The sequence below is a fragment of the Moschus berezovskii genome, chromosome 3 (genome assembly GCF_049115385.1).
Source record: "Moschus berezovskii isolate FMDL1 chromosome 3, NW_MosBer_1.0, whole genome shotgun sequence".
In the NCBI taxonomy this organism is placed as follows: Eukaryota; Metazoa; Chordata; class Mammalia; order Artiodactyla; family Moschidae; genus Moschus; species Moschus berezovskii.
In genome coordinates, this window is record NC_142462.1 from 110,446,073 (window position 1) to 110,468,089 (window position 22,017).

A 22,017-nucleotide genomic window follows, 5' to 3' on the forward strand; every position below is an offset into this window, starting at 1 on the left:
CTTCATGGTGGAAAGCTTGCTGGGCCAACACACAGTTGTTGAGAGTTGTTGGAAAGGTCCTTAGCACCTGAGCCTGAGACTTAGGTGGGAGCCTACAGTTAGGTGAGTAACAGCAGTTCTTACTCTGATGTGTGTTTCTTTAAGACACGTGATGTAAGTTAAAAAAGAGACAGACTTAGGGAAGGAACTCCAGTACTCTTGCCTAGAAAATCCCACGGATGGAGGAGCCTGGTAGGCTGCAGCCCATGGGGTCGCTAAGGGTTGGACACGACTGAGCGACTTCACTTTCACACATTGGAGAAGGAAATGGCAACCCACTCCAGTGTTCTTGCCTGGAGAATCCCAGGGACGGGGGAGCCTGGTGGGATGCCGTCTATGGGGTCACACAGAGTCGGACACGACTGAAGTGACTTAGCAGCAGCAGCAGCTTATGGTTGCCAGGGAGAAGGGATAGTAAGGAGTTTGGGATGAGCATGTACACACTGCTGTATTTAAAATGGATAACCAACAAGGACCTATGTATAACACATGGAACTCTGCTCAGTGTTAACCTAGATGGGAGGGGAGTTTGGGGGAGAATGGATACATGTATATGTATGGCTGAGTCTCTTCTCTATGCACCTGAATCTATCACGATGTTGTTAATCAGTTATACCCCAATATCAAATAAAAAGGTTCAGATTCAGACTCACCAAACTCAGATTGGGCTGTGACACATATCATTAATGGAAGATGCCAATTAATAAAATGTAATAATATTCTAATGGCAAAACATTGCCTCTATTGTGCCACATGTTTTTTTAATTTATTTATTTTAATTGGAGGATAATTACTTTACAATATTGTGATGGTTTTTGCCAGACATCAATTGCACTGGGTAATTCTGATGATAATTTATATTTAAAGAATTTTGAATTACTGTTTTCTTAAATTAGTGATAGCCAGTACATTGTGCTTCATTAAATTTATCTAATGTCAGTTATCTTTCTTGCTTTGATACACGAATTGAGAATATACTTTAAGAAGATTGGAAGAACAAGATTTATTTTCTTTGCCAAATAAAGGAAAATTATTGTCTAGCTCTTCAGTGATATGATATTGGTGTTGTAAGACCCTAGCTGCATTCTCATGCTTAATGGTCCCTGAATATTAAGAATGTGCAAACCAGTAGGGAAAGATCAAGGGCAGGGGGAAGATTCATGGCATGGTTAGAATGGAGAATTAAGGCCTACACTTAAAAACAAGAAAACAGACAAATCAGTGTCGATGAGTTCATTCGCGTGTAAATCTGATAAGGTTTAAGCACCAAGATGGAGAAAAGTTGTACGTATTTGAAGATATCTAAGAGTGATGCCAAGGAAGGAAAAATAATAAGGAATTTTTACCAAAGTTTTTTTTTTTTAATATTGAAATTAGATTAAGGGTTTCTATCTCTTCTATCTTCCATCCTATGAAACAAATAAAAGTCCATCATATGCTTTTCTCTCTTCTTAAAGATGCCATTCCATTAACCTCCTTGAAAATTATCATCAGACTTCTGGGAAAGGTCTGCTCACCACCATCTTATAATCTGCCCTCTATCCTCCTCCACTTTACTGACAATTGCACCCACATTTTCCTTAACCCTGTCATCTTTCCAGCGCTGATCCTTTTAGACTAGGGAGAGATGTTGCAAAGAATTGCCCCAAAGACTTTTCTGAGAAGGGAGGAAGCAAAATTCCATTATGCCCTAGGGCTTCTGAATCAATTATCTTAATTAAAACAATACTGTTGGTTGATTATAATGGCAATGAGTCAAGATAATGGTGCAGTTCTCTTTTTCCTTCTACCAGTGGGGCACCATTTAGGGCCATGGACTTACCAGTTAGGACAAGGTTACCAGGGCTAACTTCCCCCTTCCTGGGTTGCTCCCTGATATGGTTTTAGCTTCTTCAAGAGGTTGTGCCTCACAGTCAAGCTCCTTGAAACCACTGAAGGTTGTAGTTTCTACATCCAACCTTGAAACCAGGTGGGTGGATCTCGCCTATCCTGCAGTTTTTCATAGAATGAAGTATGGATTTTCAAAGAAGTCTTTTACTTGCCAATAGGACCACCTCAGCTTAATTTCCAAACTGTGCTCATGCAGATAGACTATATTTTTCCCTAAGGGAGATAGGGAATGGGCTGAGGGCTTGTGTTGACCTGGAAGCTCCATCATTCCTAAAATGAAGGAAGATGGTAGATAGGGAGGAAAGGAACTCTTGGTAGTACAATGAAGTGATTGTAATTAGTGACTGGTCTGGAGCATTCTTCTCCATAGATCCTCCTATTTTATTCTTCACTTCTGTTGTATTTCTAGTCATCTGCTGTTCTTTTGTTTTGCCTGTATGCTTCCTGTTCTTGAGTCTTGATTAATTCATTCTATCTTTTCTTTTAGCCTGAAGCTATAATCTTCCCCATGAAAAAGACCTCTTGGCCCTTCTTGGTTCTATCGTCATTGAACTATGCTCAGCTTGGGGGTGACATTCCTTCTTGTGAATCTTTATACAAAACCATAGGAGATTACAAATTATTTTTTAATGATAAAACCAAAAGTATCTGATCTCAAAAATACCCTCTCTGTTTACTCTTTATATAGGATACTAATGATAACATCATGATCATCATGATAGATATATAACAATCCCAAAGGGTATACAGAAAATATAATGTTGGTTATCTCTCAGAAAGAAACACAGTGGACTTTCACTTTATATATTTTTGGAATTCTATTTTAATTTGTACAGTGTATATGCATTTATTTTTCAACTGGAAAAATGTTCTTATGTTTTTAGATTATAAACAATGTATAAGCTATTATATATTCCATAGTCGTGAAACACTTAGCTGTGACCTTCAACCAGCCCCCAAGAATTCTTCAGAAAGAACAAGTATTTCTTCACTAGGGCCCAATGGTCATTGTTGTAGAGACAGAACGAAGCTAACAAGCTGAAGGCTGTTGAATGGGCTTTACATTTACACTTCAGCTTATTTTAAATGTATTTTCTCCTGAGTCAGTATTCCATAACTCACAGTGCTTTGGAATATCTAGGTATCTCTTCCTATCCTAGATTGGTAAATTTTTTTCTAGGCTAAGCCAAGAAAATTAGGGCAGAATATTTTCCTATTATGGATTCAAATATTCCTGGGAACAATATTTTCACAATGTTATAAAATTATACCAAATATTTTCACAATGTTGTTCTCATTTATCTTCACAATGTGCCTGTGTGTGTGCTTAGGATGGATCTCATTTTTCCAGTTTGATATAGTTTGTATGTGTCTTGTAATACATACTTACGAATGTGTTTAACAAAAATCTAAGCCCTAACAACTTTGCAGAACCCTCTTAAAATAAAACACAATCTGACAGCTTTCGTTTGTCAGCAGTTCAGTCCCGCAGGTTTTATTCCTGGTGTTCACTTAGGACTACAGCCTTTTGCCCCTTGTTCTGTTCCCATCTCTCCGTTAGTCAAGAGTTTGTGAAACGCAGCACTGACAGGTAAGTTCCATGAACATTTTCTGATGTTTCTGCTCTTCCAGCTATACTGTTTCTATGATTCAGCTTTCATTTCTTAGTATGTATTCTCTGAAATTAAAATTAATAACTCTCTTAGTAAACATTTGGAGTTTTTGTCTTAATTTGCTGATTTCTCTCTCTCTCTCCGTTGCAATAGCAAGAGTCACCCAATTTAAACTTCCCTACTACAATATCCTCCTCAGTCTGCCCCGGCCCCCAAAATGGCATTCCTTCGGTAAATCATTTTTTCCTTTTTTGTGACAAAGGACTCAAATGCCAAATTGTGTTTGAAGGATTAATATTCCCTTTCATTAATGCATATTATTACTGCAGTGATTTTGTCTTGTCACATCTTTGCTGTGTTTAATGAAACACACTTGTAAACTTCATTCACACCTTTAAAAAGGAAAGAATCCAGTGAGATATTCAAGCACCTATAAACAATTTATTCAGTATATTTGATGTTCAAATAAAGAATTTAATGGGAAGAAAAACATAGTTGCTACCATATAAAACATGGATTGGGTTCTAGTTGTCTTAGGAATGTAAAACTCTGCTTCTGACCATGCAAATCATGAGACTGTAGACATCAGTTAATTTGATACACCTGTCAGGGAGTTGCGGGGGAATGTGTGATTTGTGACTAGTTGGAGAGACGTCTTGGGTAGACTGTGTTGAATACAAAATTTCTGTTACTTGTTCCATTTTTCATATAGTCTAGGGCTTCAACAGTATAATAAAGACTCATCTTTCTGTTTCTTCACAGAGAATGCAGGAGGGAAATGAAAATGTATGAGCAGTGGGAAAATTACCTCTAAATCTTTCTAAAAGAAAAAAATCAACAGTAATAGTGTAACTGTTGAGAGAGAGGGTCACATTCATCTGGGCTTCAGTCTTTTCATTTGAAAGCAAGAGGGCTGAACTAGGTGACCTTGGAAGATCCGAGGTAATATTCATCAGAAAATCAGTTTCAGTTTTCTGTTATAAAGAAAAGCCCTGCCCCACAATTCTCTGAGACATGGGACATGATTTCTCAGTGGTTATGAGAGGCTAAAGCAAGTGTTGCTTTTCTCAAGTCTCATGACTTCTCAGAATTCCCTAATCTTGTCTAGCGTCATAATGAAATCTTCCAGTGTATCTAAAGCAATATTAATTTTCTCATTAGGAGGGATTATTTTTCTAGTCAATGGAGTGGTAGAGTGGTACTCTCCAGGCTGGAATATTATCTACTCGGTTGTAAGCCCACATAGCCCAGAGAGATATAAGGCTCCAGTGCTTTTAGAGTTTCTAATTCTGCCTTGCACATGTGTGTGTTCATGTGCACACTCATATCAGGGTATCCATAGTGGTTCTAGCTAAAAATGAAAAGTACACAAGAACATCTTTAGGGTTGTGAAACCTCAAATGAAGCTGAAGAATCACCAGAGGATAGAAGATGATGTATTTAGTGAAGTAGTTCAGAACCACTAGACTAAAGAGTGATGGACAGTGAGCGGTGGAAATGTGGCTGTAAAGACTGGCAATGACACACTGCCAAGAGCCTTTAATATTCCCTTACCAAGGCTGAGTTCAGGGAAGTGAGGCATTATTAAATGGTTATTCGAGGAAGAGAAATGCTTGATATTTAAGAAAAATGACTGTGATTGAAGTATGCAAAGTGATTTAAACAGAAGAAAGATTGAAAATTTGGAGGACAGATAAGTAACCAAGGTTAAAAAGGGTGATGACACTCAAATTAAATCAATACAAAGAGGTAATGGATTGGAAAAATGCTAAAGAGAAAGGGTAGGTTGGCCTGGGTGATTGGGTAAGTGGTGGTAGTGGTGGTGGTAGTAGATTGAACAAAAAAATAAATAAAACCTGAAGAGCAGTTCTGTAAGGTAGGCAATGAGACTGATAGAACTGGGGCCAGTTTTAGTAAGAAGAACGATTTTTTAGTTTGTGGAAAGCAATACATACAGGAGTGTTAGGATAAGCTATTGGATATACAAGTCGTAGTAGAGAGATCTGAAAACCAAAGGTACATGTTTAGGATTTACTGGCATATTTATGGCAAACTGCTATTATGTATATGTACCCATATACACAGTTTATTTTTAGCTTACGTTTGTTCCCAAACTCAAAAATTCTCACCCTATATCTTTCTAGGAAGTAAACTTGCCAAGTAGTGATGAACAGAAGCAGATTTATAATAAATGAGCTCCTGAACTGGAAAGCTGTTTTAGGTCATTTTTCTTAATTGAAAGCAGTTTATCTTTTATTCATTTCTGTCTTTTTGTTTTCTTTGTTTGCCTTTGATATCTAGGTGTAACTCAGAGTATAATTAAAGGATCATGGCCACACAACTGTTAGAGCAATTTATAGCAAACATTAATAGTTGTCATAAAAAGTGAAAACAGGCATGGGTTTGTGGCATTTCACAGGAAAGAGCTCATATTTGTATATCTGCCTGTCTTCATTTTTACTTTCATGTAAATGTAATCACTATCTCCCCACTTTTATCCTTCATTTTTATCTTCCCTCAACGTGTTTTTTCCTAAGTTTTTTCTTTTCTAACAAGAATGCTGACCAAAAGAAAATAAAATTCTAAATGTCATCTCTAAAATCAACATCCTCATTTTTGTGCCCATTTCTGTAGTGAAATCACAAAATGTGGCTTATGCTAGGATATGCATTCCTCTCTTAAATACTTCTGGATGCTACTGATGTCAGCAATGGCCACATTGCAAAGGCTATTTGAAAATTCTATATGATCTTATTTCTGGTCATTAGATACTTCACCTGAAGACTTGAAAATGAATTTAAAAGAACAATGAATTTACATTGAATTAATATAGAAGATTATGAAATATTTTTTCAAAGATTATGTATTTCTCATAGTCCAAACAAATGCTTTTTGGAATACTTGTCTGATAAGCTCATGTTAGCATCATGTGTTTGTAGAAATAAAAACAAAAATTTATCAGTTAAATGTTTTCAGTGCAATGTTAAATCTAGAAAATAATCTTAACTTGATGACAAGCTATCTCCAATGAGAAACATTAAACTCAACTGGTAGAAGAGATTGTTAGGTCATAAGTGAAGTGAAAGTCACTCAGTTGTATCCAACTGTTTGCAACCCCATGGACCATACAGTCCGTGGAATTCTCCAGGCCAGAATACTGGAGTGGGTAGCCGTTCCCTTCAGCACATCTTCCCAACCCAGGAATCAAACTGGGGTCTCCTGCATTGCAGGGCGATTCTTTACCAGCTGAGCTACCAGGGAAACCCTATTAGATCACATCAATAACCAAGTCTCTGGATAAATTGATTTTATCATTCATGCAGCTAATACTTTCACACTGTTAAATCTATAAGACTATTACTGAGTATTCAGTTGTGTGTTAATTATTAGAGATTAATAGATTATGTAGAGGCTTTCCTGAGACCCAGTTAGATAAAGGATGAGACTGTTACAGGGACTAATTCACTCTCAAGGTTAGAGAAAGAAGTAGTTGATCAGAAAGGATGAAACATATTTTTGACATATATAAATCAAAAGAAGGTTAAGGATTTATTCAATATTTATTGAATGAAGTGGACCCAAAGGTAGAGAAATTGATGCTGTGACATGTCTGTACAGTGTGGTAAATTAAAAGGCTAAAATGAGCACTTTTTATTTGTTAAAGAAAGCTATTATTATTAATTATAAGGGCTTCTCTGGTGCTCAGCTGGTAAAGAATCTACCTGCAATGCCAGAGACCTGGGTGTGATCCTTGGGTTGGGAAGATCCCCTGGAGAAAGGAACAGCTACCCACTCCAGTATACTGGTCTAGAGAATTCCATGGACTGTATAGTCCATTGGGTCGCAAAGAGTCAGACACGACTGAGCATCCATAATTATAAAGATGGACAAAGTAGTGAAACATTTCAAAGAACTTCAAATCTATTTGCTAATATGAGAACAGAAATAAAATATTTATAGAAGAATAGAAAATTCTAAGAAATTAATACTGAAGTGATAATTTATATGTTGAGTATACCTTATGTGCTAAAGTGGAGTTGGCTGATTTATGGTTCATGGCGAGTTTGTTGCGCTATTTCAAAATATCACAGTTTTTATTCTCAGGAAGCTTACCACCAGGGGAATAGTATGCAATTCTGAATTTCAATATCTTGAATATATTTCTAGTAATTTCTCAAATTTTATAATCTGTGTAATTTTAGCATTAGGCTAGTGGGCATAGACTATGGCTCTCAAAAATGAACAATTTTATTTTAGGGAGTTCTTACGCACATGTTGCTCTTATTCATTATTTAAAAATAAAAGCTGCTTCTGTATTGAAATTTCATCATTTGGCAAACTGAAATGACCCCACAATTAGGCATCTGAGAGAACATTTTGTTACAGCATAGATCACAAATGACTACACATTAACGTTTTTATGCCAACAATTGGCTTCACCCCAAGAAGAACCTAAGCTACTGATTTTAAACAGTGTGTTTTTGTAGTGAGTTAATCAGTTATTAACCTGCCTGACCTCCATCTACTACCCAATAAGATAAACAATATGAGCACTTTTTCTAAGACATGTCACATCTTGTGTATCTGTTGGTTAAGAAATGTGACATTTAAGCATCTAATTCATGTCACTGAAAGCCAGAATACATGTCCTTCAATCAAATTAAGAAATTAAGGCAGCATTAATATAAGAAGCTTGTGAAATATTCCACTACTCCCTTTAGAAACAAAGCAGCGAATGTATATCAGTTCAGTTGCTCATTTGTGTCCAAGTCTTTGCAACTCCATGGACTGCAGCACACCAGGCTTCCCTGTCCATTACCAACTTCCAGAGCTTACTCAGACTCGTGTCCATTGAGTCGATGATGCCATCCAGCCATCTCATCCTGTCATCCCCTTCTCCTCCCAGCTTCGATCTTTTCCTAGCATCAGCGTCTTTTCCAATGAGTCAGTTCTTCGCATTAGGTGGCCAAAGTATTGGAATTTCAGCTTCAGCATCAGTCCTTCCAATGAATTTTCAGGACTGATTTCCTTTAGGATTGACTGGTTGGATTTCCTTGCAGTGCAAGGAACTCTCAAGTCTTCAACACCACAGTATTTGCAGAATATTAAATTCTGCAAACTCCTCTCTAATGTGCTTGTGTTCATTGTAAAATAGAAAATGTAGTAATCCACTCTTGTTTTACAATTCCTTGAACTCAAAGAGCTGTTTTTGAGAACTTCAAAATCTCCAGAGTTAAAATTTGAAAGGAAAGATGTAAAGAGAGTATTATGGATTAGGTGAGAAGCAGTAGATACGGGTGCAATTCATAGCTTACTAAAGAATATTTTCATGCAAATATCTACCAAACTCCTGAGGGAAGATAAATACTGAAAAATATTTGATCAAGAAGAATAACCTTTAAACAGGAGTGGTTAGTTTTCATTATTGTCATTATTTTTCCTTTTTTTTTTTTTCCAGAGGGTATTAAAAGCTGTTTAAATGAATAAAAACAAATACAGAAACCTAATAATCCATGATTTTGTTTGAGTTCTCCCAGAAACAAGACCCTACTTTTGGCTGTGAAGTAAGTGCAAGGAGCTATGGGGGGAAGAAGGAACATGAAACAGGGAAGGAGAGGCAACCAACAAAAAGTTTCCATTGTATTGGGCACCCACGCAGAGGGTGACTGGAGCTTGAACACATGGAAAATTATACGAAATGGTGCCTAATCACTAGCCTTATACTTATCTTGCCTGAGGATTGAGGGAACTGATATATTTATACACAAATGGCTGAAATAATCATTAGTTGAAGTCTATACCTAAAAGGGATGAATGCCTGGGGCATTTTCAGCTCAGCATAAGGGTTGAGTAAAACAGACTTCCTAGGCTCCTGAAAGAGCTGTTGGACACAGAGAAGCAGATACAGGTATATGGAAGTCAGCAGGAGGAAACTGAAAGACATGATGACTTTTTATTTATGAATTATAGATAAAGATGGGCTGTCATTTGCTTATGTATGTCTGCATGTGTGTGTTAGTCACTCAGTCATGTCCAACTCTGTGACCCCATGGACTGTAGCCTGCCAGGCTCCTCTGTCCCTGGAATTCTCTAGGCAAGAATACTGGAGTGTGTTGTCATTCCCTTCTCCAGGGTATCTTCCCAACCAAGGGATCAAACCTGGGTCTCCTGCATTGCAGGCAGATTCTTTACCATCTGAGCCACCAGGGAAGCCCCTGAGGATTATTGTATACATGTACAGGTTTTTAAAAGGCTGAGATAAAAATTATCTCACTGGATTCTTCCTGCAAGCCAGTGGATTACCTTGTACAACTCCTGAAGTGTAGGCACCCCTATATGGAGACCATTGCACTGGGAGAGAAAAACATCCTTTCAGGATCCAAACACTGTGAATCATACAAAATTAAGGACACAGAGTGGTAACCCGTGGTTCTTGGAAAAGTAGAAAAGTACAGTGGGTTTGCATCTGTAGTTAAGATGGAAATAGATTTAGGCAATTCAGACACATGGGCACTTGAGAGGCAAGTTTCGTGCCACTGTGGTTTTGCCATCTAGATAGATTTGAAAACAGACACACTAAATACGATCAAAAGGGGGGAAAAAACACATATATTTCTTCATCCAACAGATATTTATGTAGTATTTGTTAGGCACTAGGCTAAATGGTGGTAGAGTGAATCAAACAGACCAGCAGCTGTTTCAGGGAGCCTGTAATATAGTAACACAAATATCAGCCCTTTGGATCTTGATGATCATTCTCCTCTGTCATTTTGCTCCTTCTTTCCATTATTCGTATTAGAAACATACAGATGATATTTGATCCCATTTGTTGTAAGGGCCAAACCTTTTACCTTCTTGATCATTTGCAGTTAGTAAAATACCAATATTAAATATTTCTTAAATGCACAGGCTTTACAACTTATGAAGAACTTGAACACATGTTATCTTATTCACATCTCACAAAAACTCATGTTCAAATTTCCAAATTCCACAGAGAGCATGGAATCAAGATTAAGTGGCTTGCCAAGATGTTGCTGGTTACAAATTGTTAGAGTCCTGAGATGAGACTGAAATTCAGGTGGTTTTTTTTTTTTTTCCACAGTATTATCCTGCTGCCCGTATTTATTTATTTAATATAAATTTATTTATTTTAATTGGAGGTTTTATGACACAGGAGTGTGTACATATGTCTGATTTTATTAATCCATTACATACCTAGATAGGAAGAATTGTCAGTAGGTTAGATCATTCTCTCATCCTGTAATGAAATGATATTCTTAGTTAAACTTGATTAGATAAATGAAGAACTGTCTATAATACATCAGCTTCCCCAGATGATGGCTCTTTTCATGGCTTTCAACAAGCTCTATATCTTCAAAGCCTACTCTTAGATCAAAATGTGAAAATCATTTACTACTGACATTCATACTGTGATCTTTCTTTTCAATTCAGTTCAGTCGCTCAGTCATGTCCGATTCTTTGTCACCCTGTGGACTGCAGCATGCCAGGTACCCCTGTCCATCACCAACTCCCGGGGCTTACTCAAACTCATGTCAATCAAGTCAGTGATGCCATACAGTTATCTCATCCTCTGTCATGCCCTTCTCTGCCTTCAATATTTCCCAACATCAGGGTCTTTTCTAATGAGTCAGTTCTTCAACTCAGGTGGCCAAAATATTGGAGCTTCAGCTTCAGCATCAGTCCTTCCAATGAATTTTCAGGATTGATTTCTTTTAGAATTGACTGGTTTGATATCTTTGCAGTCCAAGGGACTCTCAAGAGTCTTCTCCAACACCATAGTTCAAAAGCATCAATTCTTCTGTGCTCAGCTTACTTTATGGTCCAACTCTCACATCCATATGTGACTACTGGAAAAAACATAGCTTTGACTATGCAGGCTTTTGTCAGTAAAGTAATGTCTCTGCTTTTTAATATGCTGTCTGGGTTGGTCATAGCTTTTCTTCCAAGGAGGAAGCATCTTTTAATTTCATGGCTGCAGTGACCATCTGCAGTCATTTTGGAGCCCAAGAAAATAAAGTCCGTCACTATTTTCATTGTTTCCCCATCTATTTGCCATGAAGTGATGGGACTGGATGCCATGATCTTCGTTTATTGAATGTTGAGTTTTAAGCCAGCTTTCCCCACTCTCCTCTTTTTCACTTTCATGAAAAGACTCTTTAGTTCCTCTTTGCTTTCTGCCATAAGGGTGGTACCATCTGCACATCCGAGGTTATTGATATTTTGCCCGGCAATCTTGATTCCAGCTTGTGCTTCAATCAGCCCAGCATTTCGCATGATGTACTCTGCATATAAATTAAGTAAGAAGGGTGACAATATACAGCCTTGATGTACTCCTTTCCTAATTTGGAACCAGTCCGTTGTTCCATGTCCACTTCTAACTGTTGCTTCTTGACCTGCATATAGATTTCTCAGGAGGCAGGTCAGGTGGTCTGGTATTCCCATCTCCTGAAGAATTTTCCAGTTTGTTGTGATCCACACAGTGCCTTTTAACCTCAGCTACCTCTCTATCCACCTATATTTCAATCCATCTATTTTTCAATCAATTGCCAGTAGTTAGAATCATTTTCCGAATTAATAATGCTGATAAATTTCAGAAGAGTTTGGATTTATGTACAACTTCATAAGAAGTTAGAGGTTAACCTATAGTGTCTTCAAAGGATATGAGTGTTTTAATTCTTAACTCCCTAATTGAAATATAAAGGACATAACCTAAATTAAATACTTCTAACTATTGGAAGCAGATGGCATACATGTATTTAAATACAATCTTTCCCTGGTCTAATGAACTCACATCACACATGCAGGCACTTTCTTTTCCTGCACCTTACTCCAGCCTAGTGAAAAGTAAAAGTGAAAGTATTAGTTGCTCAGTCATGTCCGACTCTTTGTGACCCCACGGACTATAGCCCACCAGGCTCCTCTGTCCATGGAATTTTCCAGGTAAGAATACTGGAGTGGGTAGCTATTCCCTTCTCCAGGGTATCTTCCCGACCCAGGGATTCCCAGGCCAGCCTAGGGAGGGTGGCTGTGTTTGCAGAAGATGCTTGTGGCTATGTTTGGAGGAGGGCTCTGGAGCATCTGGTATGCCCATCTGTGAGGAGCTGAGGCGCACAGAAGTAAGCAAGGCAGAAAAGAAAAATGTCAAGGCTCCCGTGAAGTGCAGCTCCAGGTGCACTAGAAGCAAATCACAGGGATAATGGAGCATCTTAGATTGAGGGAAATGTAGGACAACACTGAGTGTGAAATGACACATCATAAACAACCAGGTTCTTAAAAGCCAGTTGCAGGTCCAACACTATGTCAGACTTTAGACATGATTATTAACTGGACTTCCCTTCTCCATCATATTATGTGTTGAGTATAGATGACAACTGCAGTCAGAAACACAGCATTGAACTTTGAAATTCCATGGCAAGATGCATGTATATATTTTGCCACCAAATACACTGTAATATATTTGTTACATGGAAACTACTGTTTTCTCCAGACCTTTTTTTTTTATTTTTTATTTATTTATTTTTTATTTCTAAAAAAGAATTTTATTAAAAAAGCACAAATGCAAAGAAATGAGCAGAGGAACAGTCTTTGGGACTCTGTGGGAGAGGGTGAAGGTGGAATGATTGGGGAGAATGGAATTGTAGCATGTATATTATCATAAGTGACCAGTCCAGGTTCGACGCATACATTCTCCAGACCTTTTTAATAAGGTAGATACATTTCCTTATTTATTTTTATTGATTAAAGGCAAATGTCCAAGCCCAGGATTAATTTGTAGTCTGGAAGGTATACATCATGGCCAGGAGCTTTAAAATGGGGCCAGAAATGGAAAATGGATGGAGCAAATTCTGATATATATAAGACAAAGGACAGAAACTAAACTGGGCTAGTGTAGGTGTAGTTCTGTGTTCTGCAACCACCGGTGGTGAAGAGGAGCTCCCCTCACTCTTTGGAGACCTTGCTGGTTTGGAAAGTTCATTGTTCGACACCATGGATCTCCAGGTGGGTCACGTTTAGAGATACACCAACCTGGAGGACTCCATGCTGTTGAGCTGTTCACAAGCAGCGGACACTTCTAAACCCATCTTCTCAGGAATTAAATTGGTGTCTTCCATAATGTACATGCGAATCTTCTTTGAAAAGAAATCTTTCTCTTCCTCTTTTCACAAATGGGAACAAGTCTCCCATCTCTTCATAAAAAAATGTTACTTTTATGGATATTATAAAGATATGGTGTCAGAATGTACTCTATTAAGATGGAAATAAACATAAAAGATACAATTTTTATAAAAGCTAGTTAAAAATAACTGGGATATAATGCATTTTTTCTAAAGTTTGCATTTATTGAGCTTAATTGATATTTAAATATGTCATTCATAAATAATGAAAAGTGTTCCTTGCTTTGCAATAAGTATATATCTTCTTTTTATTTTGAATTGGGGAGATATTTTATATTAATGTTATAAAACTGACAGTATATATATACTATTGTTACAACACAATATCAATATTGAAATATTCATTCTTGTCTTATTTTAATAAGAATTCTATTCGTCTTTTACCAGTGACAAGATATTGGGGTTTGATTTAAATAATATATTAAAGATTAAGGAATTAGCTTTATCAAATGTTTTGTTTTTATGCATTGGTATTATTATTATACATATATAAATATACTCTTATTGGGACTACTATATGATGTATCAAATTTTAGTTTTCCTAATATTAATGCATTTTTAAATTCAGTAGCTTTGTCATGATATGGTGCTCTTTTAATGTACTGTTGAATTACACTTGCTACTATTTTACTAAAGATTTATGCATTTACTTTTAAAAATGAGATTGATAAAGTTTTAAAAATCCTTTTTTAGTTATATTTGGCTCATATTTATATTAAAGTCACACTGATTATTGAAATTAATTAGTGGAGCATGAAGATTATAAAATCTTCATATGTTCAAATGGCCCACTTGTAAACTTTTAGTAAAAAGTTCAGATTATTTTTTACAAAAATTTGAGTTTAATTATAACATTTTCAAAGATATTTGCCTATTTAAATTTTATATATCTTATTTCATTAATTTTGATAAATTATGGATTCACTATTGAATATATATTTAATAAAAATACATATAATTTTTATCAAATAATTGTACGTATAATTCTGTTAAACTTTGCCGCTCTAAAATCTGTTAGGAGTTTTCATTTTCCTTTCATATCTTTAGTTATATTTTTCTCAGCTTTTTTGTTATGGTTTTCTAGAGATTTGTGAACTTTAATTTTCGTAATTCTATTGGTTTTGATTTTATGATTTATTTATTTAGTTCTAATTCCATGAGGATTTTTATTTCCTTTCTTTTTGACTTTGAACACTTAGGTTCTTTCTTTTAAAATATCCTTCTCATTTAGTATAAAGATCATTTATAATTTATGGATTTGTCTCTAATAATTGCTTTGGTCTCGTCTAAAAGTTTTAAATATAGTCTAGTTAATAAGAACATAATCCTGGAAGGAGACAGGCTTAGGTTTTATTTATGCACATTTTGTGAAAGGAATAGTGAAAATACATTATAGGGCTTAGCAAGATTAAATAAGATAATACATTTGTAAGTGTATAGTACAATGACACCAAAATCAAATGTTCAACACAGATAGTAGTATGTGTTGAAAACTATACCTTGGTTTTTTCTTTTAACTCAATAATCACTTTACTTTTTAATATCTAAAGTGCTGAATATTTTTGCTTTTGTTGTTCTTAATTAAAACTTTCTTACACATTTATAATTTTAATGAATTTTGGTCAGAAATGTGGCCTTAATATCTATTTTCTGAAATTTTTCTTGGTTTTTCGGTTTTCAATTACTTGAATACTCACATGTTTTATATTCTTCCCCACATTCATCATATTTTCATTTTCTTTTGTTTTTGCTTAGAAATTTTACCTGATCTGTATTTGTATTTGCATTTCTAATACCTACTTTATTTAACTATATTCCAATAGATTTTGTTTTATTTTTACATATTTTGAACTTTTTTCATAATTATTATTATTTTCTCTTCTGTTTAAAACATTTTTGCTTATTATTCTAATTTATATGAAACTAATATTGCCACCCATTTTTTCTACTTTGTCTGAGACACACTTGTCATAATTTATCTTTGAATTCTCTGTACCATTTTGTTCAGGTTAGTTTTTTAAGTGGCATATAATTAGATTTTATTTATTTTTTGATTCTTTAGTATTTGCTTTTAAATTGGTAGTTTAAGTCTTTCATATTTTCTCTTCTCTCATTTTTTTCTGCTTTCATTTTGTACTACCTATATGTTTCATTTCTTCTCTGTCTTTGGTTTCCTGAACTTTCTCTAACTCAACATAGTAATTTGGAGAATATGTATCTGTTTTCAAATTTTAATTTGTTCTTAGTTTTACTTTGAAAAACTATATTTTATTATTATATTTATGGTTATTATAAAAGCTAAAGGTTAAATGTAATACATTTTGAATTAACAGATTTTTCTCACTCTTATTTTCATATCTTTCGTGATATAATGTGAAGATTTACAATGGAATTATTGCTATTAAAATGTTATTCTTATTATTTATGCATATACATCTATTCATGTTTTTCTTATTCTAGTATTTTCCATCATTTGCCTTGTACTGTGTAACCACTACTTAACTACTCCTTGTTTCACTGGTTTCTGGGATTATTAGTACTTATATAGCAGGATCTCTCTATTTATGAATTCTTTGTTCAGATTCAATCTCTTGACAAATGTTAAATAGTTTGTATTAATGAACTTACTATTTCTTGAGGCTGTGCATCTCTATGTACATATTTTCTGTTGCTTTCACACATGGATATCTTAGATGAGTATAGACATCTAAATCCAAAACTTTCTACTCTTCAAGATTGAAAGTGCCTCTTAACCAGTCCATAATGTGAAGCCAGGACTAAAAGCTGGTTCACTTCCCTGGAAAAGAACTAGAATGCTATGTTTTCACAGATCCGGGGAACCTATCAGTATCACTTGACTAGAGGCTGTTGGTGTGAAATCTTCTAAGGTCTTCATTTGTTTGATATTCCAGTTATTAAGAAACACAAAATCAGTGATGTTCTAGCATATTCTAGTTATATTTATATTCCTACTTTTCACCGTAGATCTCTTATTTCTTTTGTATCCAGAAAAGAGTACATTTTTTGGACTGTTTTCCATTATGATTTATTACAGAATGTTGAATATCGTTCTGTGATATACAATAGGACCTTGTTGTTTATCTATTTTATATATAGTAGTGTATTTCTGCTAATCCCAAACTCCTAATTTATCCCTCCCCACCCACTTTTTCTTTTAGTAACTATAAGTTTGCTTTCTATGTCCTTGAGTTTGTTTCTGTTTTGTAAATAAGTTCATCTGAATCGTTTTTTAAAATTCCACATGTAAATGATATCATATGATATTGTCTTTCACTGTTTGACTTAATGTGATAATCTCTATTTTCACCCATGTTGCTGCAAATGGCATTATTTCATTCTTTTTTGTGGCTGACGGGGGAGCCTGGTGGGCTTCCGTCTATGGGGTCACACAGAGTCGGACACGACTGAAGTGACTTAGCAGCAGCAGCAGCAGCAGCATTTCATTTGGAGAAGGCAATGGCAACCCACTCCAGTACTCTTGCCTGGAAAATCCCATGGACGGAGGAGCCTGATAGGCTGCAGTCCTTGGGGTCGTGAAGAGTCAGACATGACTGAGCGACTTTACTTTCACTTTTCACTTTCATGCATTGGAGAAGGAAATGGCAACCTACTCCAGTGTTCTTGCCTGGAGAATCCCAGGGACGGGGGAGCCTGGTGGGCTGCCGTCTATGGGGTCGCACAGAGTCAGACACGACTGAAGTGACTTAGCAGCAGCAGCATTTCATTGTATATGGCAACCCACTCCAGTGTTCTTGCCTGGAGAATCCCAGGGATAGCGGAGCCGTCTATGGGGTCGCACAGAGTCGGACACGACTGAAGCGACTTAGCAGCAGCAGCAGCAGCAGCAGTACTACATCTTCTTTATCTTTTCAACTGTTGATGGACATTTAGGTTCCTTCCACGTCTTGGCTATTGTAAATAGTGCTGCTACAAACATTGGGGAGCATGTATCTTTTGGAATTAGAGTTTTCTCTGGATGTAAGCCAAGTAGTGAATTGCTGGATTACGTGACAAAGGAGTATATTTTAAAAATGAAATTCAAAGTGCCCTGTTTGACCTCTTTCTTGAGTCTCCAAGCCAATCTTGCCACATATTTGTGTTCTATACTCTGTTTCATCCAAAAGTACCTATGAAATAGGCATTACCAGGAAGAGAATAAGAGAGGAGACAATCCAAAATTTCCAACAAAAATATCTCAATCCTACATTTTTTAAAAAAGTTTTGTAAACTTCTAGCTTTCCATTTCAAAAGTTTCTTCTCCTCAGACTATGAAAGTGCTATCAGGGATGCAGGAAAGACAAAAAAAGAGTTCACTAGGCAAGACAGAGTCCTCCCTTACCCAGTTTTTCTTGTTTCTTCTGCTGATACCATTCTGCCTTTCCTTAGTGATGCTTCTGTATTTCTCCACAAGGAAAAATCTGCTTGACTTCCTTGGAGATGTCACAAAGGATTTACAAAAGAATAACTTGTGTTTACCTTTGAACATGAATATCAATTTCTACTTGGGAAATAGGAAAAGAGCATCTTAGACATAGAGAATAGGAAAAATAACAGCTACTAAATGTTTGAGAACTTAATGTATGCCTGAAACTCTAAGCTCATTATCTCATTTAATTCTCAGAACAACTGTGTGAAATTACAGTTTTAACCATCATCCTTCTTTTATGGGACAAGATAATTAAACCTTTAGTAATCTGCTCATGATCAAACATCTAGGAGAAGAAAGTGCACAGTTACATGGCACTTATTCTTAAATATGGTACGATACTTCTTCAGTGCTTTAGCAGTTTTGGATTAAAGGCAAAGGAGCATAGGGCATAAGAAATTGTGTTTATTCATAAATAATTTTCAGATTGCATTATGATAGCCTTTATAAATTGTTTTCTTTAAACAACTTGTGGTAAAGATTTTACAGACCTATAAATTGGAAAACTGAAGCAGTTGGATAACAGAGGTGAAACGCTTTACCCTGATACATTAGGTAGAATCGACCATACTGACTAATTAATAGTTATTGAAGAATTTTTATCTCATCACTTTGATCATAGCAACATGCTTATGTGTAGTGACTAAATTTTGAATGATCATTATTTTTCCAAAAGGACAAAACTGATCCTGACTTTCAAAGTGGAATTTTTGACAGGATCAATGTTTATCTGCAAATCTAAGTTGCTTGGTTGATGTATATCCTGCAAAGGACAAGCAGGAAATCTATTTTTACTATCTAAAAATCTGCATATGTCAGTGAAAGGAAGAGGCAAAATAGATATGAGAGAAGACTTGGAGGATAAAAGATAAGCCTGTACCTCTAATATGTAGGTGAGAATGCCTTAATATGCACAGAATTTGAAATGCTAGAACAACTTACACTGGCATTGAACAGCAAGGAATTTTTAAAAGTATTTTGAATTGTGGATTTTTAGGTTTGTTTTGTCAAAGAGTTGAAAAGTCTTTGCCTAGATTTTCCACTTTATTTTTGTAAGTGCTGATTGTGCTAATACATTTACTAAGCTTATCAGCTGGGATCTGGGTGTGGTGCTAGTAAAGAACCCACCTGCCAATGCAGGAGACAAAAGAGACATGGGTTTGATCCCTGGTTCAGGAAGATCCCCTGGAGAAGGGCATGGCAACCCATTCCAGTATTCTTGCCTGGAGAATCCCATGGACAGAGGAGCCTGGCAAGCTACAATCCATAGGGTTGCACAGTGTGGGACATGACTGAAGCAACTTCGCACACAACACATGCTTATCAGCCAGGGGCATATATGACTCTCACTGAACTTTCATTTCATTGACTCAGTGATTACTCTGGGCTCGATAATTGCTTCCAGCCATTCTTACTACTATTTATTCTAATGATGAGGAAGGTGTTAACATTTTATGAGGCTGAGGAAAAGGAGAAAATAATAATTGCACACAAGGTATAGACAGTGTTGTTCTCTGAGACATACATGGGAAGCACATTTATATTTAACAGAGCATGTGTCCTTTTTGGGAGAAGAAGAGAGAATAAAAGACGATAACATTTACTGATTACTATGTGTCAGGGCTTAGACTTTTAAAAGATACTTTATTTAATCCTCATTACAAGTCCAGAAGGTAGGTAAAATTTTATGCCCACTTTGTAGATGAGAAACTAAGGCAAAGAGAATTCAAATAAATTACTCAGGGTTACACAGCGTATAAGTATTGGTCCTGAGATTGGAATGCAAAAGATTTAGCTACAGAGTTCAGACTGATAAGTATGCTAAATTGCATCTCAAGATCTTCTCCATGTATGTATATGGCTGCCCAGCTCATATATAAACATGTACGTAGGCATGCAGAATAAACACATTCTTGAAACTCACGTTCTTGAAGCATGTCCACCAAAAGCTTTATACACAAACCGACTTGAGTGTGCACCTTTAGATACGCTTTCTTTAATTCACATGCACATTTATACCTATTTCTCATGTAAATGACACGAAGCTATACAAATATGCATGGGTACACAACCATTTTTGTTAGGGAAAGGCTAAATTTAAGATACTGAAATCATCATGTTCTAGATCGTTTGCAGAGTACAACTAACAGCAGGTGAAAGAAGTGCTATTGGGTGAAGAAATTTTACCTTCAAAATAAAAATCACACATACTCCAAGAGTAGTTGGGAGAGTAACGGCATACGCCAAGTTGAGGAGTTGAGTTGGGACTGGGGCTAGGGGAGCATGTAAGTAGGAAAACACAAATGGAACCTTGCATTCCAAATATCTAGGCAGTTCAAGCAAAGAGCTCCCCTTCTATTCATTTGTTCTTCGTATTTAAAGAATTGCCCAGTTCTACATATAGTGTCAGTTCAGTTCGGTTCAGTCGCTCAGTCGTGTCCGACTCTCCGCGACCCCATGAATCACAGCACGCCAGGCCTCCCTGTCCATCACCAACTCCCGGAGTTCACTCAAACTCATGTCCACAGAGTCGGTGATGCCATCCAGCCATCTCATTCTCGGTCGTCCCCTTCTCCTCCCGCCCCCAACCTTTCCCAGCATCAGAGTCTTTTCCAGTGAGTCAACTCTTCGCATGAAGTGGCCAAAGTATTGCAGTTTCAGCTTTAGCATCAGTCCTTCCAATGGACTGGTTGGATCTCCTGGCAGTCCAAGGGACTCTCAAGAGTCTTCTCCAACACCACAGTTCAAAAGCATCAATTCTTCGGCGATCAGCTTTCTTCACAGTCCAACTCTCACATCCATACATGACCATGGGAAAAACCATAGCCCTGACTAGACGGACCTTTCTTGGCAAAGTAATGTCTCTGCTTTTTAATATATTATCAAGGTTGGTCATAACTTTCCTTCCAAGGAGTAAGCGTCTTTTAATTTCATGGCTGCAATCAGCATCTGCAGTGACATAGCTCAATAAATGCTTAGTAAATATTAATTTGCTATGATTTTGACTAGCATAGTAAACATATGCATATTCTTTCTTTCAGTAACATTCTACATCCACATGACCTATTGCCTCCTTATTTCTTGAGAGTTTGAATTGAAGCCAAGTAATTATATCAAAATAAGACAGGATTTGAATCATCTTTCAGAACTTTAAGGTCCTTATATGAAAGCACCAAATGCTTTATTGGCTTAGTTTACTACACCTGTCAACTCTGTAAGACGTAAAGATGGCAAATTCCTTTTCATCACAGATTCCCAGAATAAAGTCTTTTGTCTTTACTGAAGGAGGACATAGAAAGAAACATGATTGGAGGTGTGTGGGTACTTATTAGCTGAACTTGCCTGCCTTCAGCCTTTCCTCTCACCTTTCAACAGCTTGTTGCCATCTTTGAAAACTTGAACCGGGCTCTTTATTATTGTTGCCGTTTTTTCTGTGCTACTGGTGTTTTGTAGTAATGAGTCATTTCTAACTTCTGACTGACGTAGGTTTTGGTGTAGTTAATTAAAGTTAAGTGGGGTGCACACGCGTGTGCGTGTGTGTGTGAATGAGACAGAGAATGCCAAATGAAATCATTCAAATTATAGTCACTCAGTTGTCAATCAGATTGATGTGTTTTTAATTTAGATTTTCTTAATAATTTAGTTGTTGCAGTATACAAATTCTATTCCTGAGTATTGGAGCTGACATTTCAAAATTTCTGTCAATTTCAGAGAAAACGTCAGCTATTTTGATCACTCCCATCTAATAGTCTTAGTAAGAGTAAGTAACAGAATCAACCACCTTACTGCACAATGATGCTAAATTATTTATTTGGGAAGTGAATTGTTTTTA